Genomic DNA, 17,273 nt, shown 5'->3' on the forward strand with positions numbered 1-17,273 from the left:
AGAATTGCTTGAACCTAGGAGGCGGAGGTTGCAGTGAGCCAAGATCGCGCCACTGCACTCCAGCCTGGGTACAGAGCGAGACTCCGTCTCAAAAAAAAAAAAAAAAAATTATGTTCTAATTTTCTAGATTACAACGCTCAACGCTGCAGTCGCTCCGCCGTTACAGTTTAAAAACTCTTAAGTCCCTATCACCCTCGCCTACTGCAGGCGCGCAGCGCGCGGCAGTTCGGATCTCGTAGTCTTGGACTGATTCCCGAGGACCATGGTGCCGTGCGGCGGGTCGCCGCGCCTGCGCGGTGCGGGCGGCGGGCAGCGCAGAGTGCGAGGCTCTTTTGTTCGGTTGAGGGGAGGGCCGTTGGCCGGGGCCTGCGGTACGCCGCTCCAGTGAGGTGCTCCATTGCGGCCACCGGGCTTGCTGCCTTCCTGGGCGCTACTCCTCCGGCCGACCCGACGCGACGCGCCAGTAGCGCAGCACCGATTCCTCTCCGGCTCTTGGGCGCTGCTCTGAGGTGAGGAGCCCGCTGGAGGCGTGAGAGCTGGGGGAGGGGGCGCGGTGGCGGCGGCGGCGGCGGGAGCCCTGCATCGGGGCCCGCGCTTTCGAGGCAGAGGTTAGGAGCGGGGAGCGCGCCCGGGTCCAGCGTCCTGTTTTTCCACTTCCCGCGCTGAGCTCTCCGCCTGGCGCTGAGGCGTCGTTGCCATCTGCGAGAAGGATGGAGAGGGCGGGGCGCGAATCCTGAGCCAGAGAGTGAAGCTCTTCAGGGTGGGCCGAGCACTTGGGGGCAGCTTTTCCGTGCCCGGGTAGTCCGGGACAGTGCTGCTTGGGTTGGGTGGGCGGCTGCGGGATAGGGCTGGAGAGAAAACACTTTACAAGATTGGGCAGGGGACAGGCTTGAGCCTTGGATAGGTGTGAGAAGGAGCTGACGACTGCGAGACCCGAGGTTTGTAACTGTAATCGGAGGACCCCGGGTCTGGCCGGGGCTGCCAGAGAAACCTAGTTTTGCAGGACTACGGAGGAGTAACTTGGAGTGAATTGAAAGAGGGCCCTGGGCCGCACAAAGTGTGCCCATTGGCGGAGAAGATGGAATAAATTGGGAAAGGGGGCACGGAGGGGGAGGGGCAAGCGTTTGCTGGGCCTGGCTCTGGAAGGGGAGGAGCTGTTAGGATAAATAGGGCGGAGATCCCGAGAATATTTCTGTAAGGTGTGTAAGAGAAAAGGGGAAAGGAGGCCGCCCTTGCTTCCTGATGGGTCCTTACAGTGGGGAGGCTGTAAAATAATATGTGAAGAAAGGATTTAATACGCTTTCTTCACTTTTCCAGGTTTCCTACTACCTTCGCTCCATGATTCCTTTGGGGAGTTAAAAAAGTCCAAGTGTAGCTCTTGCTTTGATTCAAAATTAGTTCCATAAGTTTTTGTCTGGGATCGTTACTGGTCTCACAAAGGTGATAAAATTGTAAACATGCATAGGTGAGTTAACAGTTAAGGAATGGAGTGAGGTAGTGATGACATCGTGTGAGGTGGGAGAAACTGGGAGACAGGAAGCAAGAAGTATGTGAGATTGTGAGATAATAGTTTCGTGGGCCCTTCTGTTTTTTAGCCAGATTTTCCTTGTTGGAAACTTTGAATACGGAGTGAGCAGTATTTTACCTCTTTTTCAACTCTTCAGATGAGGGTTTTTCATGAATTGATGTTACATTATACTTGTGTTGGTTTAAGTCAGTTGAGGTGGAATTTACGAAAAGACAGCTGTAATCTGTTATACTAGAACCTCTAGCCTAGGGTAAAGTAGTCTCCTCAATTGTGTTAAGAATCACACCAGCAGTTTGGAAAAATTGTGAAAGGTCCAAGGCTTTGGAATAGATTCAGGAATACAATGGGGAAATTAATGCCGGTCTGGTGTTCCTCCTTAGGTGCCTTATAGACTTTTATAGGAAAGTGGTGTGATTGAAAAGCCCTTGTATTGAAACCAGGTGTACCTTAATGAAGCTTCAGGGCAGTGGAGGACCTGAAGTCATTTACGATTTTCCCTGTGGTGATATTTTTCTTCAACGGCTGCTGTTATTCTAAATTATTTTTCGTTAAAAATGTAAATAATGGGGGGGGGGCTCACGCCTGTCATCCCAGTACTTTGAGAGGCTGAGGTGGGCGGATCACCTGATGTCAGGAGTTTGAGACCAGCCTGGCCAACATGGTGAAACCCCGTCTCTACTAAAAATACCAAAATTAGCCAGGTGTAGTGGCACACACCTGTAGTCTCAGTTCTTCGGGTGGCTGAGGCAGGAAAATAGCTCGAACCTGAGGCGGAGGTTACAGTGAGATGAGATGGCACCAGATGGCACTCCAGCCTGGCAAGAGAGGGAGACTGTCTCAAAAAAAAAAAAAGATAAATAGTTTTGAATGTAAATAGAAGCCTAGTGCTTATAGCTTCTACATTAAAAGAGACCGAGTAAGGTACCCTAGTCTTCTGCATTTCTGAATACAGGATACCTATAACTTACAAACCATATCTCAAAAGAAGCACTCATTCTTGTGCCCATTTTAAGGACTAGGAAAATGTTTCTTTTTGTTGTTCACACCATTTGAAAAGAATTCCTTAAATTTTGGCATCCTCTAGTGGTTTATCCAGCAAAACCTCCCTTTTTAAAAAATACCCTGCCGGGTGCGGTGGCTTACGCCTGTAATCCCAGCACTTTGGGAGGCCGAGGTGGGTGGATCACAAGGTCAAGAGATCGAGACCATCCTGGTCAACATGGTGAAACCCCATTTCTACTAAAAAATACAAAAAATTAGCTGGGCATGGTGGCACGTGCCTGTAATCCCAGCTACTCAGGAGGCTGAGGCAGGAGAATTGCCTGAACCCAGGAGGCAGAAGTTGTGGTGAGCTGAGATTGAGCCATTGCACTCCAGCCTGGGTAATAAGAGCGAAACTCCATCTCAAAAAAAAAAAAAAAAAAACAAAAAACCCTATATGTGGTGGTACAAGAGATTTTCCATTAGATTTGGTAGATTTTCACTTCATAGGTTATTTCTATGAAGAGTTTTTGGAGTAGAAGGCTAATTGCTAGTTTATGGACTCCCATAAAATGGGGCCATACCTCTTGTTCATTAGTGCCTGCCACATAGTAGGCTGTTCAGATTGTTGATGAATGAATGAATAGGGGAGCTTTGAGATCCATTCTGAGAACTCTGTGTTAGCCAAATTAATGTGCATTTATGTATTTAGTAGTTTGCTTGTCTTATTATCTGTGTCATTTGGCAGAGTTAAACTGTTGTCTTTGGCATGCTTGTCTTAGCCTCAGTTTCTTTTTTTGTTGTTTTTGTTTTTTTGAGATGGAGTTTCACTCTTGTTACCCAGGCTGAAGTGCAATGGCACGATCTCAGCTCACCGCAACCTCTGCCTCCTGGGTTCAGGCAATTCTCCTGCCTCAACCTCCTGAGTAGCTGGGATTACAGGCACGCACCACCATGCCCAGCTAATTTTTGTTTTTGTAGTAGAGACGGGGTTTCACCATGTTGACCAGGATGGTCTTGATCTCTTGACCTCGTGATCCACCTGCCTCGGACTCCCAAAGTGCTGGGATTACAGGCTTGAGCCACCGCGCCCAGCCTGTTTTTGTTTTTTTAGGCAGGGTCTCACTCTGTTGCCAGGCTGGAGTGCAGTGGGGTATCATGGCTAATTGCAGCCTCAACCTCCTGGAGACAAGCAATCCTTCCACCACAGCCTCTTGAGTAGCTAGGACTACAGGCTCATGCCACCACGCATGGCTTCTTTTTTTGTAGAGACAGAGTCTCTGTTGCCCAGACTGATTAGCCTCAGTTTTGTACTCACTCTGGTACTAAATATAGTAAAGGTATACAGACTGTGCAGTTGGCCATTTTAAATACCTTAGGCCTCAGATTCTGGGTTTCATCAGCAAAAAAAATAGCTTGAATATATCTGTTTTAAAAAAAATCTTGAAAATCTTCCTGTCCTTTGTATTGACCTGAGTAATACCAGTAGTGATGTCTGTTGAAAAACTGACTAGCACCTGGCGAGGTTGGCTCATGCCTGTAATCCTGGCATTTTGGGAGGCCAAGGTGGGTGGATCACCTGGGGTCAGGAGTTTAAGACCAGCCTGGCCAACATGACAGAACCCCGTCTCTACTAAAAATACAAAAAAATGGCCGGACGCAGTGGCTCACACCTGTAATCCTAGCACTTTGGGAGGCCAGGGCTGGCAGATCAGGAGGTCAAGAGATTGAGACCATCTTGGCCAACATAGTGAAATCCCGTCTCTACTAAAATACAAAAGTTAGCTGGGTGTGTGGCGCATGCCTGTAGTCCCAGCTACTCGGGAGGCTGAGGTAGGAGAATTGCTTAGATCTGGGAGGCAGAGGTTGCAGTGAGCCAAGATTGCACCACTGCACTCCAGCCTGGCACCAGGCAACAGAGCAAAACTCTGTCTAAAAGAATAAAAAATATAAGCCGGGCATGGTGGTGGGTGCCTATAATCCCAGCTACTTGGGAGGCTGAGGTAGGAAAATCGCTAGAACCCTAGCGGGTGGAGGTTGCACTGAGCCAAGATCGCCCCATTGCACTCCAGCCTGGGCGACAGAGTGAGACTGTCTCAAATAAAAAAATTTAAAAAACACGAAAAATTGTATAACCTTTCCAAGGTTAATTGGGGAAGTTACTCAAATATGGACAAAACTTAGATTCTGTCAGTATTTGCATAGAATGATTTGTATTAAATCTTTCCTGCCTTTAGCATTTATACTTTGATGACCAGAAGGGGGCGACATAATTTGTGAAATTATGCCTTTTAAAGTAATAGTTGACACTTTGAGGGCCTAACAGAACTGTGGTATTATTATTATTATTATTTTATTTTTTATTTTTTATTTTTTATTTTTTGAGACGGAGTTTCGCTCTTGTTACCCAGGCTGGAGTGCAATGGCGCGATCTCGGCTCACCGCAACCTCCGCCTCCTGGGCTCAGGCAACTCTCCTGCCTCAGCCTCCTAAGTAGCTGGGATTACAGGCATGCGCCACCATGCCCAGCTAGTTTTTTTGTATTTTTAGTAGAGACGGGGTTTCACCATGTTGACCAGGATGGTCTCGATCTTTCGACCTCGTGATCCACCCACCTCGGCCTCCCAAAGTGCTGGGATTACAGGCTTGAGCCACCGCGCCCGGCCTTATTATTATTATTATTAAGACAGAGTCTTACTCTGTCGCCCAAGCTGGAGTACAGTGGTGCTATCTCAGCTCACTGTGACCTCTGCCTCCCAGGTTCAAGCCATCCTTCTGCCTCAGCCTCCAGAGTAGCTGGGACTACAGGTGCCCGCCACAATGCCTGGCTAATTTTTATATTTTTAGTGGAGATGAGGTCTTGCCATGTTGGCTGGACTGGTCTTGAACTCCTGACCTCAGGTGATCCACCCTCCTTGACCTCCCAAAGTGCTGGGATTACAGGTGTGAGCTACCATGCCCGGCCTGTAGTATTAATTTTTCACTGACAAACAAAAATATGGTGTATCTTCATGGGGGTACAATGTGGTGGATTTTTTTTTTCTTTTTTGAGACGGAGTTTCGCTCTTACTGCTCAGGCTGGAGTGCAGTAGCGCGGTCTCGGCTCACTGCAACCTCTGCCTCCCAGGTTCAAGTGATTCTCCTGCCTCAGGCCTCCTGAGTAGCTGCGATTACAGGTGCCTGCCACTATACCCGGCTGATTTTTTATATTTATTTTATTTTTTTATTTTTATTTTTATTTTTTTTTATATTTATTTTTTAAGAAAGATGGGTTTCATCATGTTGGCCAGGTTGGTCTCCACTTCCTGACCTCAGGTGATCCACCCACCTCAGCCTCCCAAAGTGCAGGGATTACAGGTGTGAGCCATCGTGCCCAACCTGTGGTGGGATTTTTTGAATTTTTATTTTTATTTAAAATATATCTATATATGTATATTTAATGGGGTTTCACCATGATGGCCAGGCTGGTCTTGAACTCCTGACCTCAGGCCTCCTTGGCCTCCCAGAGTGCTAGGATTACAGGCGTGAGCCACCATGCCCAGCCAGTTATTTTTCTTATATAAATAGAGGCAGGGACTCACTGTGTTGCCCAGGCTAGCTTCAAATTCCTGGCCTCAAGTAATCCTTCCACCTCAGCCTCCAAAAGCACTGGTATTACAGGCATGAGCCACTGCACCTGGCCCATTGTGGTGGGTTTTTGTGTTTGTTTTGAGATAAGTCTCTCTCTGTCACCCAGATTGGAGTGCAGTGGCATGATCTCGGCTCACTGCAACCTCTGCCTGACTGGTTCTGGTAATTCTCATGCCTTAGCCTCCCAAGTAGCTAGGATTACAGGCATGAACCACCACACCTGGCTAATTTTTATATTTTTAGTAGAAGACAGGGTTTCGCCATGTTGGCCAGGCTGGTCTTGAACTCCTGGCCTCAAGTGATTTATTTACCCGCCTTGGCTTCCCATAGTGCTGGAATTATAGGCGTGAGCCACTGAGCCCATCCAGGAGCACACTTTTTTTTTTTCTCTTTGACACAGAGTCTTGCTCTGTCGCCCAGGCTGGAGTACAGTGGCGTGATCTCAGCACACTACATCTTAACCCCATTTTCTGGGTTCAGGCAATTCTCATACCTTTGCCTTCTGAGTAGCTGGGATTACAGGTGCACAATGCTGGCTAATTTTTTTTTGTTTTTTGTTTGTTTTTTTGTTTTCATTTTTAGAAGACCATGTTGCTGGGCTGGTCTCAAGCTCCTGGCCTCAAGCGATCCACCCATCTCAGCCTCCCAAAGTACTGAGATTATAGGTATGAGCCACAGTGCCCAGCCCACACTGTTTTTTTTTGTTTGTTTTTTTGAGACAGAGTCTTGTTTTGTCTCCCAGGCTAGAGTGCAGTGACACCGATCTTGGCTCATTGCAACCTCCAACTCCCAGGTTCAAGGGATTCTCCTTCGGCAGCCTCCCAAGTAGCTGGGATTACAGGTGCATGCCATCACACCTGGCTAATTTTTGTATTTTAACTAGAATGAGGTTTCACCATGTTAGCCACGCTGGTCTCGAACTCCTGACCACAAGTGATCCACCTGCCTTGGCCTCCCAAAGTGCTGGGATTACAACCGTGAGCTGCTGCACCCTGCCAAGCCCACACTTTTTTAATTTTTTTTTTTTTTTTTTTTTGAGATGGAGTTTTGCTCTTGTTGCACAGGCTGGAGTGCGATGGCGCAATCTTGGCTCACCACAATCTCCACCTCCCAGGTTCAAGCAATTCTCCTGCCTCAGCCTCCGGAGTAGCTGAGATTTACAGACTCTTGTCCACTCGCCCAGCTAATTTTGTGTCTTTAGTAAAGAGAGGGTTTCTCCATGTTGGTCAGGCTGGTCTTGAATGCCCAACCTCAGGTGATTTGACCACCTCAGCCTCCCAGTGTGCTGGGATTACAGGCATGAGCCACTGCGCCATGCCTAAGCCCACACTTGTTAATAGATGAGCAAAGCTATGGAGGAAACATAGGATGTGTTCAGGTTATGGCCCAGGTTGTAGTCTTTGATGGGAATGTAACTTTTGTGATAGAAGAAGGGACATAATTAGTCTGGAATGGCTGGAACCAGAGAATGTGTTACACTGAGGACTTTGGCCTTTGTTTTAAGTGGGAGGAAACCTGGTAGAAAATATTTCCTATTCTGTCTGTTCCAGCTCAGACTGGTTTATATGTGTCACATTGCTTTTGTTCACAACAGTGTCTGAAGCCAAATTGCTCTACCATTCCACCTTTTCAAATGATGGTAGAACCTGGTTTCTATCACAGATTTTCAAAACCTTTCCTAATCACCCTGGCCAGTTCTTTGTCCAACTTCCTATAGTGCTTAATGGCTACTTTCTTATTGTGTATACTGCTTTTGGTAATCATGTATGGTTGTCATTTTGGACTCTCACTTGAACTTGCATTGTTTACCCTTTTTTTTTTTTTTTTTTTTTTTGGTCTTTCAGACCTGTCTTCTCTGTTTTGTTTTGGGGTTTTTTTTGTTTGTTTTTTTGAGAGGGAATCATCCAGGCTGGAATGCAGTGGCATGATCTGGCCTCACTGCAACCTCACTGCAACTCCTGGGTTCAAGCAATTCTCCCTGCCTCAACCGCCCCAGTAGCTAGGATTACAGGCGCCCGCCACCATGCCCAACTAATTTTTGTTTTGTTTTGTTCTGAAACTGCGTTTTCCTCTTGTTGCCCAGGCTACAGTGCAATGATGTGATCTTGGCTCACTGTAACTTCTGCCTCCTGGATTCAAGCGATTCTCCTGCCTCAGCCTCCTGAGTAGCTGGAACTACAGGCACTGTAGTTCCCACCACCACACCTGACTAATATTTGTATTTTTGGTAGAGATGGGGTTTCTTTATGTTGGTCAGGCTGGTCTCAAACTCCTGATCTCAGGTGATCCACCTGCCTCAGCCTCCCAAAGTGCTGGGATTATAGGCATGAGCCACTATGCCCAGCGATTTTTGTATTTTTTTTTTTAGTAGAGATGGGGTTTCACCATGTTGGCCAGGCTGGTCTTGAACTCCTGAACTCAGGTGATCTGCCCACCTCAGCTTCCCAAAGTGCTGGGATTACAGGCGTGAGCCATCCTGCCCAGCCTTGTCTGTATCTTACTATTGGGGAATTTGGAGGGGGTTTCTTTGCTTCAGTAAGCCTTAGTTTCCTCATTTGTGAAATGGGCTTAATATGAATGTTGTAAGAATTAAGTGACTTTATATGCATTACTTGTCACCATTATGTTATTATTTGTCCTCAAGAGCTTCTGAAAAGCCTGTACTTATGTGTCTACATATTCCACCATTGTGATCAAATGGCCCCATTTGCCTGGATTTGAGGGGTTCATTGTGATGTGGTGGAACTTACAGTGCTTTAACAAGGGTGAGTTGGTTACCACATAGTTCACTCAGGTTTTTAGTATTAATAAATGCTTGATGATTTGATTTTTTTCTTTTAGACAGGATCTCAGTCTGTCACTCAGGTTAGAGTACAGTGGCATGATCGCAACTCATTGTTTTTTATTTATTTTTTAAAAAATTTAGCTGGGTGCGGTGGCTCACGCCTGTAATCCCAGCACTTTGGGAGGCCGAGGCGGGTGGATCACGAGGTCAAGAGATCGAGACCATCCTGGTCAACATGGTGAAACCCCCTCTCTACTAAAAATACAAAAAATTAGCTGGGCATGGTGGCACGTGCCTGTAATCCCAGCTACTCAGGAGGCTGAGGCAGGAGAGTTGCCTAAACCCAGGAGGCAGAGGTTGCGGTGAGCTGAGATCGTGCCATTGCACTCCAGCCTGGGTAACAAGAGCAAAACTCCGTCTCAAAAAAAAAAAATTAATTGACATCTGTAATCCTAGTACTTTGGGAGGCCAAGGTGGGCAGATCACCTGAGGTCAGGACTTTGAGACCAACTTGGCCAACATGGTGAAACCCTGTCTCTACTAAAAATACGAAAATTAGCTTGGGCGTGGTGGCGGGCGCCTGTAGTCCCAGCTATTTGGGAGGCTGAGGCAGGAGAATTGGTTGAACCTGGGAGGTAGAGGTTGTGGTGAGCTGATATCGAGCCACTGCAACTCCAGCCTGGATGACACAGCTAGACTCCATCTCAAAAAATAATTTTTTTTTTTTGTAATGGAGTTTCATTCTTGTATTTTTACAACCAGTCTGCCTTATTAATTAATCTTTATTTTAAATTTATTATTTTTTTTAATAGAGACAGGGTTTCACCATGTTGGCCAGGCTGGTTTCGAACTCCTGACCTCAGGTGATCTGCATGCCTCAGCCTCCCAAAATGCTGGGATTACAAGCATGAGCCACTGTACCTGGCCTAGTTAATTAATCTTGTAGAGGTGGAGTCTCACTTTGTTGCCCAGGCTGGTATCAAACTCGTGTCCTCAACTACCCTATAACCCCTGCCTTGGCCTCCCAAAGTGCTGGGATTACAAGTGTGAGCCACTGTGCCTAATTTTATTTTTTAATTTTTAAAACTTTTTTTATTTTTTGTTTTTGAGATGGAGTCTTGTTCAGTTGCCAGGCTGGATTGCAGTGGCATGATCTTGGCTCACTGCAACTTCCGCTCCTGGGTTTAAGTGATTCTCCTGCCTCACCCTCCCGAGTAGCAGGTACCACAGGCATGCGCCACCACACCCACTTAATTTTTGTATTTTTAGTAGAGACAGAGTTTCACCATGTTCACCAGGATCTTCTCGATCCCCTGATTTCATGATTTGTCAGCCTCAGCCTCCCAAAGTGCTGGGATTACAGGCGTGAGCTACCTTGCCCGCCAATAGATTTTATTAAAAGCTAGAAGAACTGGCTGGGCTCAGTGGCTCACCCCTGTAATCCCAGCACTTTGGGAGGCCAAGGCGAGTGGATCACCTGAGGTCAGGAGTTTGAGAGAAGTCTAGGTGAAACCCCATCTCTACTAAAAATTAAAAAATTTAGCCAGGTGTGGTGGCACGCACCTGTAATCCCTTCTACTCATCAGGGCTGAAACAGAATTGCTTCAATCCTGGAGGCAGAAGTTGTGAGCTGAGATCGCGCCACTTCACTCCAGCCTGGGTGACAAGAGTGAAACTGCATCTCAAAAAAAAAAAAAAAAGCTAGAAGATCTGCAGTTATAAACTTTGATAGCCATTAATTGACCAAATCTTCAACCTAAACTAGAGGTAAAAGAGAGGGAAATAAAATGGAATGGTAAAAAGAACTAGATGAAAAAAGGAATGAAGTAAGCAGTGATACACAAAATAATTGTCATCTTGTCCCTGCCTGTCATTCCCTCACTCTAGTCTAACTCTTTCCACCTGGCCACATTTAACTCAGATAAAGCAAGCTCATCGTCACCAGGCTGGAGTGCAGTTCGATCTTGGCTCACTGCAGTCTCCACCTCCACGGTGGAGGTGGAGCAAAGATTCTCCTGCCTCAGCCTTCTAAGTAGCTGGGATTACAAGCACTCACCACCACACCCAGCTAATTTTTGTATCTTTAGTAGAGACAGGGTTTCACCCTGTTGGCCCAGGCTGGTCTCGGTCTCCTGACCTCGTGATCCGCCTGCCTCGACCTCCCAAAGAGCTGGGTTTACAGGCGTGAGCCACAGTGCCCAGCCACCTTAGGACTTTCAAACCAACTATTCCCTAAACTTGGGAGTGCTTTTCTCATTTTGACTGAGTTGTCTCCTTGTAGTTCAGGTTTCTGTTTAAATGTTATTCTAAAGAGATTTTCTTTGTAATATTTATCAGTAATATTTTCTTGTTTGTTGTCTGTGCCATGCTTTGCAAATACATGTGTGCAGACACTCATTAGTGTTGACTCACTTGTCCGCACTAGAATAATAAGATCTAAGAGATCAAGAATTTCGCCTGTCTCGTCCACCCACCTCACACGTTAGGTGCCCAGTAGATAATTGTTACATGAATGAATACTATAGGAGCATGTTCATACAGAGTTAACCTAGTCTGGGGCTTCAGGGAAGGGCCTCTAAGGAAGTGACATTTAAGCTAAGGAAATGGGTTAAGTGAAAAGTTGGGCAAAGGGTAATTGTGATTGATAAAGCAACCTCTGCCTCCCAGGTTCAAGCAGTTCTCCTGCCTCAGCCTCCCAAGTAGCTGGGATTACAGGCATTTGTCACCACGCCTAGCTAATTTTGTATTTTTAGTAGAGACAGGGTTTCACCATGTTGATCAGGCTGATCTCAAACTCCTGACCTCAGGTGATCCGCCCGCTTCAGCCTCCCAAAGTGCTGGGATTACACTGTGGCATGAGCCACTATGGCCGGCCTCCTTTTGCCATTTATTACACGAACTTTGTGGCTTTATTCTCCTCCCTTGGCCAGATAAATGGAAAAGCACAAGAAATTCTACACTTTAGGTATATGTAATGTAATTTCTGTTTTTGGCAGCTCTTCTGTCTCAGTCCTCCAGAAATAAGATCTTGGTTTCTGTGTTTTGTAGTTCTTGGTTCATTGATAGTAGCCATGTCTGGGTTCTTCTTGAGTGTTTTCTGGAACTGCTCTATGTTTGGAGAAACTGAGTCATGAATTTCAGTCATATCTATAGGAGAAAAATACTGTTTCTCATTGAGTTTTCTCAGTGCACTGGGTTTCAGAGAGCTATCCTTAGGCTTAAAACAGTATATAATGAAGCAGAGTGTAAGTGCACATATATAAATAGATCATTAAAGCTAGGGATCATAAAAGCTAACCTCTCAGTTATCCCATGAGGGTCATTAAATCTGTTTTACAGCCGGGCGCGGTGGCTCAAGCCTGTAATCCCAGCAGTTTGGGAGGCCGAGGCGGGTGGATCACGAGGTCGAGAGTTCGAGACCATCCTGGTCGACATGGTGAAACCCCGTCTCTACTAAAAATACAAAAAATTAGCTGCGCATGGTGGCTCGTGCCTGTAATCCCAGCTACTCAGGAAGCTGAAACAGGAGAATTGCCTGAACCCAGGAGGCGGAGGTTGCGGTGAGCCGAGATCGCGCCATTGCACTCCAGCCTGGGTAACAAGAGCAAAACTCCGTCTCAAAAAAAAAAAAAAAAAAAAAAAAATCTGTTTTACAGATGAAGAAACTGAGTTATGCAATAACTATATGTGACTACCTATAGGCATAAAGCTGAGAGGTCAGAGAAGTGAAAGATATTGGAGCCCAAGGCTTGGAATCATACCAGTTGTGTTTTGCTTGTTATCCTCTATTTGGTTAAACAGGTCTTTCATTGGGAAGCAGACCATACAGGACCGTAATCACGCTTCTGGTGCTCCTGTTACCTTTCTTCTGGTGAAAGGAACACTGAGGATCTTTTAAGCAGTGCTCTTCCAGTTTCATTGCTGTACAACAAAGGTTTAGACTGGATGGTGTTGATGTGATATAGGGTTTTGTTTTCAAGGACACCAGTTGTTACTTTCCTTACTGCTCCATTGTAATTCTAAATGTGATGGAGAAAATAAAATGTTTACCTGCATACCTGTTACTTCTCATAGTTTCTAGCGAACTATGAGAAGTCAGTTATGTCTGCAGTAATGTATGTAATTTCGCTTGAGGAATATGGTTTCTGCCAATACTCTTATGGCAGTGCCTTTTATCCAAGAATGTTAATCAGAATCACCTGTGGAGCTTTAAAAGATGCAGATGCCATGGTCAAAACAGCATTCTTCACAATAATAAAGAAAATGATACAGTGGAGTACTATGGCAGCTGTTAGGAATGGAGATCTTTATGGAATAATGTCAAAGACACATTGCAATATATAAAAAGATAAACTGGTGCTTGCTTAGGCAGCACATGTACTAAAACTGGAACAACACAGAGAAGATTAGCATGGCCCCTGAACAAGGATGACATGCAAATTCAAAAAGTAGTCCATACTTTTTTTTTGAGGCAGAATGTTGCTCTTGTTGCCCAGACTGGAGTGCAATGGTGCAATCTCGGCTCACCACAACCTCTGCCTCCCAGGTTTAATTGATTCTTCTGCCTTAGCCTCCCAAGTAGCTGGGATTACAGGCATGCACCACCATGCCCAGCTAATTTTTTGTATTTATAGTAGAGATGGGGTTTCTCCCTGTTGGTCAGGCTGATCTCGAACTCCCAACCTCAGGTGATCTGCCGGCCTCGGCCTCCCAAAGTGCTGAGATTACAGGTGTGTGAGCCACTGCACCTGGCCCTGACCAACATTTTCTTTTCTTTTTATTTTTTGAGACAGAGTCTCTCTCTCTCGCCAGGCTGGAAGTGCAGTGGCATGATCTTGGCTCACTGCAACCTCTGCCTTCTGGGTTCAAGCAATTCTTCTGCCTCAACCTGCTGAGTAGCTAGGACTACAGATGCACTCCACCATGTCCAGCCGAGCTGATTTTTGTGTTTTTAGTAGAGACATGGGGTTTCACCATGTTGGCCAGTATGGTCTCAATCTCTTGACCTCGTGATCTGCCCGCCTTGGCCCTCCAAAGTGCTGGGATTACAGGTGTGAGCCACCGGGGCTGGCGCTGACCAACATTTTAAATGCATCACATTAGCATTTAGCTAGAAACCCTACTGGTTTGTTTTCTTGGGTCTGTAGCTGTTACCTTGGCCTCATATTTATAATTTGTTTTTTCAAACTGGCAAGAAATCAGAATTGTGGAAGTAGCTAGCATAGCACTTCATAGTTCACATTTATAGTGGCAGCCGAGAGCTGTGCCCACACTGGCTTCTCAAAGCCTTCTCATACCCTTTCACAGTACAAACTATTTAAATACAAAATGAAACGCCTAAGCCTGTGTCTGTTAATGTTACTGTCTGTTAATGTTACTGCAGTCAATGTTCCTTTACATTTTTCAGCTCCTCAGGGGTGGAGGGTGGGTGAGGAAAATCACAACAGTACTCTTTCTCTTAAAAGAGATGTGAATTAATTACTCTTGATTGAGATTTACACTATTCCTGGATTCATCGGGGCACTATAAACAAATTTGGGTTTTGTTTTGTTTTGGTTTTAATTGAGACAGTCTTGTTCTGTCACCCAGGGTGCAGTGCAGTGGCGCAATTTTGGCTCACTGCCAACATCTGCTGCCTGGGTTCAAGTGGTTCTTGTACCTCAGCCTCTTGAGTAGCTGGGACTATAGGCGTGTACTACCACAACCGCCTAATTTTTATTTTCTTATTATTTCTTGAGATGGAGTTTCGCTCTTGTTGCCCAGGCTGCAGTGCAGTGGCGCCATCTCAGCTCACTACAACCTCCACCTCCCAGGTTCAAGCGATTCTTCTGCCTCAGCCTCCAGGTAGCTGGGATTACAGGCATGCGTCACCATGCCCGGCTAATTTTGTAGTTTTAGTATAAGAGATGGGGTGTCACCATGTTGGTCAGGCTGGTCTCGAACTCCCCATATCAGGTGATCCACTCACCTTGGCCTCAGCCTCAGCCTTCCAAAGTACTGGGATTACAGGTGTGAGAGCCACTGTGCCCAGCCTGGCTGGCTAATTTTTTTTGTAATTTTAGTAGAATCATGATTTTGCCATGTTGGCCAGGCTGTTCTCAAACTGCTGAATTGACATTTTCTCAGTCGTTCTCTCTGTCCTCTAATTACTAGATGTTTAACTTCAAAAATTCCATGCTATGTAGCACTTGTCAATTTAAAAGACACAGAGACTGCTAGGGCATTAAAAACCCAGCTTGGTTTCTGTCCGCAGATTTAATAAACAATACCTTCATATTCCAGAAACCAATTAAAAATCATTGGCTTTTTTTTTTTTTTAACAGAGCCATACCTTTCAAGATCTCTTCTAGAGGTATCATTACCAGTCACTTTCTTATTAACAAATTGTAGGGAGGAGTCATCTGAAAAGACCTCTCTCTCCTTCCTTTCCTTGTACAGGATGGAGGGAGTTTTCCCTGTAGGTTTGTGGCTAGCTGCTAGTTGTTTGTGTGTGTGTGTGTTTTTTGAGATGGAATCTTGCTCTGTCCCCAGGCTGGAGTGCAGTGGGTGGCTCACTGCTACCGCTGCCTCCCTGCTTTAAGTGATTCTCCTGCCTCAGCCTCCCGAGTAGCTGGGACTACAGGTACACACCACTATACCCAACTAAGTTTTGTATTTTTAGTAGAGATGGGGTTTCACCATGTTGGCCAGGATGGTCTCTGTCTCTTGACCTCATGATCTGCCTGCCTCAGCCTTCCAAAGTGCTGGGAGAGCCCGGCTGAGCTGCTAGTTTTATGTGTGCAACAAGGTATTTAGCCTGGCCTTGCTAGATGGCCTTACTGAAATGCTCTGTTATCATTGTGTGACCTTAGGTGATTTATTTCATCTAAATTTGATCTGTTTATGAGGTAGAGATAACATCCGAATGGCTTTTCTCACGGGATGGTTTTGAAGATTAAATGAGATAATGTAGCACTTTGTTAACTAAAGTATAATGCAAATGGAAAGTATTGTTTTTTAGGAATCTTCAAATGTAGCAGACTCAAATGTTTAGGTAAAAATTACGGCAATTCTATCTTTTTTTTTGTCTACAGTATTGTGATATAAACTGTACGAGTTGGCTAAGTAGGACTCAAACCCATTGGGGTTTGAGTACATACTGTAAAGCCACACTTGTGGGTTTGTAGTCCAGTTTCCTCAGTTACTAGCTTCAACTAGTAACTAGTAACAGAGTCACTAGTACCCAGAGTGACTAGTTACACTAGTAACGAGAGTTACTAGTCAAAGCTAGTAACTGAGGAGTATTGTAAATAATAAATGAATAGGCAGGATGCTGTGATTCATGCCTGTAATCCCAATACTTTGGGAGGCCAAAGCAGGAGAATTGTGTACGGCCAGGAGTTTAAGAGAAGCCTGGACGACAAAGCAAGACCTTGTCTCCACCAAAAAAACTGAAAAAGTTAGCCAGGTTTGGTGGTACATGCCTGTAGTCCTAGCTACTTGGGAGGAAGGCTTGAGCCCAGGAAGTCCAGGCTGCAATAAGTTATGAGCAGATCATTCTACTCCAGTCTAGGCAACAGAGGGGAGACCCTGTGTCTAAAAAAATTTTTTTAAATAAATGAGTAAAGCGTAATAGTATCTGGCACATAATAAGCACTCAGTGTTATTAGTTATTGCAGTGAAACTTTCAGGTAAACATGGCTGATTGAACCACATGGTTCTACTCCCTTTAAAAAACCCACACAAATAACAGTAAAAGGATTTTTTTTTTTTTTTTTTTGAGATGGAATTTCACTCTTGCTCCCCAGGCTGGAGTCCAATGGTGCTATCTTGGCTTACTACAACCTCCGCCTCCCAAGTTCAAGAGATTCTCCTGCCTCAGCCTCCCAAATATCTGTGATTACAGGCACCTGCCACCACACCCGTCTAATGTTTTGGATTTTTAGCAGAGACAGGATATCACCATGTTGGCCAGGCTGGTCTCAAACTCCAGACCTCAAGTGATCCACTTGCCTCAGCCTCCCAAAGTGCTGGGATTACAGGCATTAGCCACTGCACTGCCCAGCCCATAAAAGGACTTTTAAAGAGAAAAGAAAAACAGGAAAAAGACAAGCACAGAATAGATGTCAGAAAACAGATGGAAAACTAGTTATTGACCAGAAAAAGCTTAAAATTAAGTAGGGCTAGATTTAGGAAGAGCCAAGAAGGTACAACAAGCCAGTTTGTGTTACAGGATTCTGGAAAGGCCACTAGGTACCCCTGACAATGGGGGTGCAGGTGGAATCTAGAAAATGGGAATTGGCCAGGCTCGATGGCTCACACGTAATCCCAGCACTTTGGGAGACTGAGACAGGAGTATCACTTGAGTCC

At 45.5% G+C, this 17,273-nt stretch overlaps 1 protein-coding gene and 1 non-coding gene across 2 annotated transcripts in view; both read left to right on the forward strand.

Annotated features, from left to right (window-relative positions):
• The first annotated feature begins 282 nt into the window (after nt 1–282).
• CBX1 (chromobox 1) overlaps nt 283–17,273 on the forward strand; it is a 32,236-nt gene continuing 15,245 nt past the window's right edge. The window contains exon 1 of the mRNA XM_003931224.3: nt 283–509. The gene's annotated coding sequence lies outside the window, so the exon portion shown is untranslated. The remainder of the gene's footprint in view (nt 510–17,273) is intronic.
• Nucleotides 13,281–13,387, forward strand: LOC120366969 (U6 spliceosomal RNA). Its single transcript, XR_005581480.1, has one exon. It is a non-coding gene; the product is annotated as a U6 spliceosomal RNA (small nuclear RNA).

The sequence above is a fragment of the Saimiri boliviensis genome, chromosome 17, assembly GCF_048565385.1.
Source record: "Saimiri boliviensis isolate mSaiBol1 chromosome 17, mSaiBol1.pri, whole genome shotgun sequence".
NCBI lineage: Eukaryota > Metazoa > Chordata > Mammalia > Primates > Cebidae > Saimiri > Saimiri boliviensis.